Source organism: Phalaenopsis equestris, unplaced genomic scaffold (assembly GCF_001263595.1).
Source record: "Phalaenopsis equestris unplaced genomic scaffold, ASM126359v1 Scaffold000002, whole genome shotgun sequence".
In the NCBI taxonomy this organism is placed as follows: domain Eukaryota; kingdom Viridiplantae; phylum Streptophyta; class Magnoliopsida; order Asparagales; family Orchidaceae; genus Phalaenopsis; species Phalaenopsis equestris.
The window spans coordinates 15,655,885-15,665,125 of NW_018164444.1; the positions used below are offsets into that span (position 1 = coordinate 15,655,885).

General features: G+C 31.8%; 1 long non-coding RNA gene across 1 annotated transcript; it reads right to left on the reverse strand.

Moving 5' to 3' along the window:
* On the reverse strand, nt 1-6,141 carry LOC110020757. The gene is made up of 2 exons (XR_002293555.1): nt 5,387-6,141; nt 1-342 (listed from the first exon to the last, which is right to left on the reverse strand). It is a non-coding gene; the product is annotated as an uncharacterized LOC110020757 (long non-coding RNA).
* Nucleotides 6,142-9,241: the final 3,100 nt, after the last annotated feature.

Consider the following 9,241-nt stretch of genomic DNA (forward strand, 5'->3'; position numbering starts at 1 on the left):
AAAAAAGAAAAAAATAATCCAAAGTAATATTAAACAACATAGTTGGAGTATGTGAGAAGAAATGGTTTTCCATAGAAGTAGGTAGTAGATGAGTTTGCCATCCAACAAGCAAACTGATACAAATATGTTAGAGCTCCCTGAATGGATTGCTGTCGGTGCATAGCAATGACAGGCAATATGATAATAAAATTAAGTGGCCCATCCCATATCCCCAGATAGAGTGCTTAGTCAACAACAAATAAGAAAGTTGGTTACCTGTGAGATTTTGGTTGCATTATACTGTTTCCTCGGTTGCAATCTTCCTATTCTCCTTTTCCCAACCCTTAGACAGCTGGATTAACTCTGAAATAGACAGAAAAATAAAAGGAAGATTTACATACAGACCACTCGATTCGTATGTATGTAAATGCCCCAAAATGTTATAATAATATATATATATATAACCGATTGAGCATAGCAAATAAACCAAACATAAAACGGAAAAAACACATCATGAGGTCTAATGGGAAATGTGGCAATGAAGGTTAGACACAAATCCAATTTCAGAATTCCTTATCTAATCAACTGCATAGAGATGGGCAAGCTCAAAGGTTTCTGATTGATTGAAAGGAGGGAGAATATAAGCAAATTACATCTTGTATTTGAATAAATGTGCGTAGATAGAGGGATAGAAGCATAAATTTGGGAAGTATGGAGAAATTGAGGTAACTTGTGGTGTGGTGGATAGTGTCATGATTGAGGGAGGGTTAATAGATAGAATTGTGCAACCTCATGTTATAACTGTTAAGAAAGAGAGTGCGCTCGACCTAGGGGCAAATAAAACAGACTATAAAATAACAGCAAAAGAGATAAAAGAACTGCCGAAGAGAATGTCAAATAATTATATGGTTTAATTTTAAGTAAGCCTACATTCACGTTCCTATAAAGATCAAGATATCCAATAAACTTAAAAAATAGTAATAGAAGAATTACACATCATACGAAGTCGGATACACAAACAAAAATATTATTTAGCTAGTAGAAAGAAAATGCAATACTTCCTATGATAATAAGATCTAAATGTTAAGAAGGGCTTGAATATGTTTCCATAATTAATCGCTTCCTCCATCTATTATAAGAGCCAAAAATAAAAACTCTTGCTTCTCAACACTAATAGATTCTTCTCTGAGAAAAATAAAAAATAATAGCACTTTTTCATATTTTGAAGAAGCTAAAGAACCCCCCTATAAGCACCTCTCTCCTCTCTCTTCTTTATTTCTTCTTATTTTGTTGTTTTTTATTGTCAGATAGTTTAACACAGAACAACTTCCTATTTATATAATAGTTTGATGTGGCAGGCAGAAAATTTAAATTTAATGAAGCTTAAGTTTGATAGCCACTCTTTTAAGAAATCAAAAGTGAATTAAGTTACACAGCCACCCCCTTTGAAAATCAAGTGTGAAAAGATCTTAAATTTTTAGCCACTAATTTTAGAAAATCAAAATTAATTCCTATCCAAGGTAGTTAATAAATATAGACTCCATTATTAATAATCTAAATTACTAATATAATAATTTTTATTATGTTGTTCTTTTATTTAATTTTTTTATCCATCACACAATATATATCTGTTCTTGAAAGCTCTCACTTCATAAAAACTTTATTTTGCAATGCTTTTTCAAAATTTCCAGTAATAGTTCTCACAAAACGTCCCACTTTTATGATACTTGATGCCATTTACTTGGTACTATTCTTGCTTCCATAAGCCGCCACCATAGTTGTTAAATTCAATATATCAACATGTGATAATACATTCTACAATACAAATTCCACTAACAGATGTTATGGGCATACAAATGTTATCACCATAAGCCGCCACAATTCTTATGTATTTACATATCTAACAACTGAGCTTTTGTTTTTAAATCAACCATTTTAACTATGCTTAAAAAGGTATGTTTCACTTTTTAAAAGTTAATCATAGTGATATTTTCTATTTGATTTGAAAGATTTTATTCTTATAAATGTAAATAATTAAAATTTAGGTGTTAGATTTGTAAATACATAATAATTGTGCAGTATGCATGTAAATGTCCCTATATGACAATGACACTTTAACACTTATGGGCACGGGGCGTGTTATATTAAAAAAAAACTTGTCAGGTTGAAATAAAGTAAGATATTGGTTGGATGTGACAGAAGCTACTTCCTCATCTTTTTATTCATGTGATCTTATGTTATCTTGGGTAGCCCACTTTTAATCCACATCAATGTTAGGGGATGAGAATTAGATGAATGTTCGTATGTTGCTCCAAAATCTTTCTAGTAGAAAAACAAGGGCAAGGAGTGAAAAAAGGAGGTAGATCCAAATCTCAATAAAGGATATGATAAAAAGGTTTCAATAATTTACTTTGATGATGTGGTAAGGTTAGTCATATCTTTGAATGCTTCAATTGAAGAGATATTTGTGCACTAGTCCTTAATGCAGATAGTTTTATGAAGCATTTGAATCTTGTTGACTCGGGTGTTCTTTTCATTAAAATCCACAGAAAAGGATTATATCTAATTATTTTGCAAGAGAATGCTAGAAGGTCCTTCATATTGATAGCAAGTTTTTGAACTTGGTAAGAGTTTAAGATGTACATATCAACACTTATGATTGGACTAGATGAAAGATATATAATGTGAGGCACATTCCTAACTTGAAGAGGAACTTGATCTCTATGAGCAGCTTAGTGAATCATACTACATCACATCCTTCTGTATTAATAATTAGAAGATAACTAACGATGATATGATAATAACATGTTGAATTAAGGATGATACCCTACGCACTATGTCAAACACTGTTGCAATGGGAGCGCAACAACTAAGTTTATTACCAGTGATTCTAGAGTGCAATGTAGGATACCATTTTTGTTAAATGGGAGCTTTCAAAGGGTGGATAGATAGTATAAGATAAACATGTCAAGTTCAAGGAATGGTAGGTGAAAAGGCAACAATAGTGGGGAAGAAGTGCATCTTCATCATTAATGAAATGAGACTATATAAAACCTCAATCAATTCCCACAAATGATTTAGAGGGGGGTGCCACATAAATGACTCTCTAAATACAATACAATCAAAATTTAAGCTCCGAGTGGTAGATTATTTAAATGCATATATTATTTTCTTACTAGCCTTGATTTTGAATATGAAATCATTTCATATGTTTCCCACACTTTTCTAAAAATACCACCTAACCTCCAAAATTATGTTACATACTAACATGATATCATCAATTTAATTTCTATATATTTGTTAGCTGTCATTATTAATTTTATATATGTAGATGAGCGCATGGTGTCGTAGGGAATTACTATTCTCCAATTAACTACATGCGGATGTGGAGGCTAGAGAAGTAACAAGTGCAGTGAATAGCGATTGATAGTTAGCTTGCTGGATCACGTAAAAAAGAATTTTGTATTGGATGGTCAACAACAAACATTGAAGGGTTGGAGAAGACAATTGAATGTAAAGGCTTTCTCAAAAGAGAATCAATGATTGTGGCATAAGGTTCTGACCGGTGAGTTGGTTCAACATAGGAGATGAAAAACTTTACTTGATATCCAGTGAGCTTATTTGGGGGAGGAATCATGGTCAAATTGGCAGAGAGAACAATAGAGAGGGAAGAACACTAATGACATAAAATTCAAACAAAATCTTTAAGGGCAAATGTATATATCCTATATTTCCCTTCATTTAGTGGACATTTATGTCTCTGTGCAATTGTAAATATAGGTGAATCTTATCTAACCATGTAACCTTCTTACCAAGCCATTTTATATGATTTAGCACCAGTGACAATATGAATATGAATATATGATAAAAACTAAATTTAGAGAAATATTATATGCTTACCAATCTAGGCAATCTTTCATTGAGCAATGGATGCTTTATATTGTTCCATTACAAAAATCAAAAAATCATGCATACAAAATAAATGATAAAATTTAGAGCACAAATGTGAATGCATCATTAGATTAAAAAAAAAAAATTTTCTTACTTGTTGACAAAACTAACTATTATGCACATGTCAAATAAGATAATGCAATCAAAGAACATAGATTAATACCATTGATCATCAGCAACAAGCTTTCTAGCTTGCTTTTCTCCATCTTGGATCATGATTCGTTTATATAACGACACTTTTCACAATACACCATGTGCATTCAATCGCTATTTAACCAAAAGCTGTATTACGATCAAGCCTAGTAAGGCTGTTGAATGTTCTTCACAAGGATTGATGGGGCAAACTCTTTCAGAATCAGTGCATTGGTGTTAGTATTATTTGCAACAATAAGCCCATGAAAAGTAGTAATAATAGTATTTATATCACAAGAGGAATCAAATTCAAAACCATCCTTGCTACAGCTTGTTATAGAAACAACAAAAGAAATTTGGGGCATTTACATTTGCTTTTTCACATGTATACCACCAAAATCCTTCATACCACATAAGAAAATAACACTATTTTAACTTCTAAAACATGAAATACAATAAGTAAAGTGACATATATGTAAAAATTAAAGTTTAGGAATCAGATATGTAAATAAATAAGAATTGAGTTGTAAGTATGTAAATCTTCGAAGAAATTTTATCAAATACGCACGGGTTTTGATCATCAATTTTCAGTTGCATCATTATAAGACAAGCCCATGTAAAGGTAGCTTCTTTCATATAACAGAAGCATTAATGAAAGTTTAAAGGAAAAAAATATGCAAATTCACGAAATGATTTGTCTTTGCAAAATCCAAAACCTAGCTATTGGGCAATTATTGGACCAAAGAATGGTCAAGAATTACAATAATATAAAGATAAAAATTAGGTCAAGTTTAGAACATTTCAAACTCCATATGTCCTTGCATAAGTTAATGAAATTTATTTTAGTTTCCATGGCTTGAAACCATTTATTTTTTACATCAAAGAGGTAGAGGTGGAGAAAGAAGTAAAAATAGGAAATGAAAATTTAACTCAGTAACAGCAGTTGAAACTTCTAACTTTCAGCAGGTCTCCTTCTTTCGAAACATGAATTAAAATTCTCTTAATCATTTCAAATTCAGATGAAAGCAAACTGAAGAAGCGTCTTAATCATGTCAAATTTTAAGCATTCAGAACTGCAACTGATGTCGGTCTTATATACAATTTCATATAATTAGGGTTTCATTAGGGTTTTGATTTCCCCGGCCAATTGATGACGCATGAAATCCTCAAAATCTGGCATTTTCCTTTCATCCATAAGTCAATAATCATTAGAAACGGCAATAAAAAAATTATGAGCGGAATGATGAAATGAGAAGTATTAAAATGAAAAAAAAAAAAAAAATCCCAAAACATAAGAACTCTCTGCGGCACGGGTGAGCAGTACCTTCATCCCACTTCTTCCTCCACTCAGCCCTCCTCCCAATCCACATCTAACAAGCTTCAGGAAAACGAAAGTGAAGCCATTGGTCACGCCACTCCGTCATATACCTCTTTGGGGCGGACCGAGTGGCGGCGGTCGGTGGTTGGCCGTCGGTGTGGACGCAATATTTTTTCAAAAACAGGATACACATTCACACTAAAAACTATTAACATTATTTGTGGGGTTTTTACATCCCCAACACAACAAACTTTAATATTTACCAATTTCACACTCCAAATTTTAATATTACCCATTTCACATACATATATTCATTGAATACCAAAAAACAGCTCTCTTCACCATTCCGTCTCCAAACGCCATAAATCTTTCTCGCGCTTGAACCCGCTTCTCTTTCTCTGGCACTGCAAGCTTGCAACTCTGCGAGCGACCGAGAGAAAGAGAGAGAGCGGGCATTGTGATCCAGTAGAACTGAATTGTTCTCCTTGACTCTTGTGGCATGGGAGGAAGAGTAAAGGACCGATCTTTATTACTTAACTGCTCCTTCGGGCTTCTGGGCTTTCTCTGTAGTAGGTTTTCTTTTGTTTGCAGATCTTTTCATGGGGAATGAGTGAGGCTGTTGAATTTGATTAGAGATAGATAGCCGCGGGGCTTGGAGCCTTTGCTCTTTTTTAGTGTTTTTGGCAAAAATCTCTATTTTATTTTCTCTGCCGTAAAATTCATTGATTACCCAATAGAGTTTAAAGTAAGTGAGGTCACGCAGTTACATCTCGGTTTCCTCAGTGAGGAAGAACATGTGGGGAGTACATAAAGAAGTAATGGGAACGACATTGGAGTCCTTAGTCTGTTAATCATTATCTTAATGTTTGCTTGGAGATAATAATCTTACAGGAAAGTATCCTTGAACAAGACCAGAAAAGAATCTTGTGTCCTCGCCATAAGAAGTTTCCCATTTCAAGTTCCCAAAAAACTGAACGTTTACATACATTCCACTCACTTTATATGTATTTACATATCTAACACCTATATTTTAATTTCTTACAAATGCATACATACCACTCAATTCACTTGTATTTACATATTTAACAGCTAAACTCTGATTTTCTGCATATATGATATATAGCTCCTTTCCTATGCATAAAAAGACGTATTCACTTTTTAAAAGTTAAAAAAAATGATATTTTTTATGTGATATGAAAAATTGGATGGAATAAATTTAAAAATCAAAGCTAAAGTATTAGATATGTAAATACATATGAATCTGGCGGTATGTATGTATGTCAATCTTCCAATTGAATAATATATATTCATATAAGAAATCTTTTCAGCCCAGCGTTATATCCAGTTCTATTGACATCCTCCTGCACCTGTCCCCTGAACTCCCTAAAGGTAAACTTCTTATAGCGAGAAGGCTGCTTACAGCTCCATATAATGAATTCATACGAAGTGCAAAGAAAGTAAGCTCTGAAATATCCTTACAGCTCCCTATACATATATAATTACATGGGAATGTGGTATGTATGTAAATGCCACAAAAATAAGACATAATGAAGACTCAGAACATGTCATATCAGAATAATGCTAGCAGAACACTGTCATCATTCCAAATGTTCAAATGTAGATCTCACTGTTATTAAATTCATCATCGACATTTTCAGAAGCTAAAAGGAAGAAAGCATTTGAAATCCCAAGGAACCAAGTTTAAGTATACATTGAACCCATTTCATTCAGCAAATCTCCAACATTCATTAAACAAATCTCCGACATACAAGAAGTGCATTATGCCTATTTGCACATTTTCAGAATTCAAAAGAGCTTCAAATTGAAGCAACTACATTGGCATTTCAAACCAGAAAAAAGCTTCACAAAACAATGATAACATATTAAAATGCTCCAAATTTTAAATGAGTAAGAAATTCAGGATAGCTTGTAAAACCATTTTCAAATATGGAAGTGTTTGAATTCCAGATCTAGAAGTTCCAAAACAGTTTGGCCAAATTTTTCCATGAGCACAAGCAACTGTAATATCAAGAAAGAAAACAACAAAAAATTGTGATGAAACGTGAATAATTCTTCATAAAACATTAAAATTATGTTTTAAACGCCATATAAGTTTTATCTGGTATAGTAATTAGTCACATGTTGCCTTTATGTCTTCTTCTTTAGCAAAACTAGAAACTGTTACAAAACCCTGCACAATAATAAATAGAGGAGACATTATAATAAAAAAAATAGCAATAATATTAAAAAAATAAAAAAACCCCACAAATTATGAAGACCGTTTTAAAGCAACAAGAAGATACCCCAAACAAACAGTAGTCGAGTTAAATTCTTAATTTCACTGTGAATAAATTGCATAGAGTGCTTCATCGCCTTCATCATATTCTTCAGTTGTCTCTCTTCTAATTGGTAATTTGGCCTAAAAAAATGTTGATCCATCGTTAATTTGGAACGAGTAAAAGTATGGTCAATATGTGTTGCCCCGGTAAAATAACTTGTTTGATCGACAACACGTGTATTACAGCTTGTTGCACTTCTGCAGTAGTTTGGCTCAAAGGATTTTTGCATGTTGTTTTTTGGTAACCATGCTGGCATCTATTTTTGATGTAACATACACGAGACATTATCATCCAGTCAATTTAGACCAATTTTTTATAAATATTACACTTGATTATTGATTTTTTTATAGATTCTTCATTACTGAGTTTTGGTTTTATACTTGTTTTCTTTTTGATGGCTCAACTATTTTGTATTATCCTTAATTAATACATTCCCTCTATGAGATCTTCCTTCTTTGTTTTTGAGTCTGTTTGGCTCAGTCTTTAAATATATTACACTTGATTGTTCCTTCAGAAATTTAAGGGCTGTTTGGGATCAATTTTTATTTTTTATTTATTATTTTTAAAGATAAAAAAAACAAAAGAAAAATGATGTTTGTCTATTTATTTTTTTTTTATTTTAGGAGAAACATACCTGTTTTTAAAATATTCGATATAGATAAAATATATTTTTGCCTATTTTTAAAAACCTTAAAACAATGAGTCCAGCCACCAGCTCCGCAAGCCGGACCCGACCCCAACCCTTCCTTGGCCGACCACCAGCCCCTATCGTTTGCCACCCACTCGTCCACTAATAATGCTTTTAAAACGCTTGTAGACCCATCAATTTTATAAACAATATAATTTTAAGTCATGATAAATTCCAACCATATCATTCAATGGTGAATATTTAGATTTCCTTCATGTACACCATATGCTAGCATTGGGACAATATTTTCTTGTGGGTTCAATGTTTCAAAACTCATTTTATTTTCATTAACTCAACATCTGATATATTTATATTTTTAACCATGATAAATAAATTTAAGTATTTTGTGCTATAATATTACTTGTATATACATATATTAAAAAAGAGTTATTAATTAAAAAATAATAATTAAGCAATAAACAAACATAAACATTATTAAAATCAAGCAGCATCCAAAGACATTATAATATATCATAATTTAAATCTAAATAAAAATAATAAAAATTGATAATATGGTCATTTACATACAAACCTGAAACCACCCAATTCCTATGTATTTACAAATCTAACACCTAAATTTTGCATCCATCATTCATATTTCATCAGACATATCACTATGTTAATTTTAAAAGGACAAAATACACGTTTTCATGCATAAGGCAGCAGACAGCTAAAAATTGAAGTTCAAATTTTAGATATATAAATACATATGAATTGGGTGGTATATATGTAAAACTTGCTTTTTTATCTATGACTTTCACGTTCAATATACATGCACATTAATATTAACATGTAAAAAAAACTAAATTATAATTAAATAAAAAAATTAAGCTA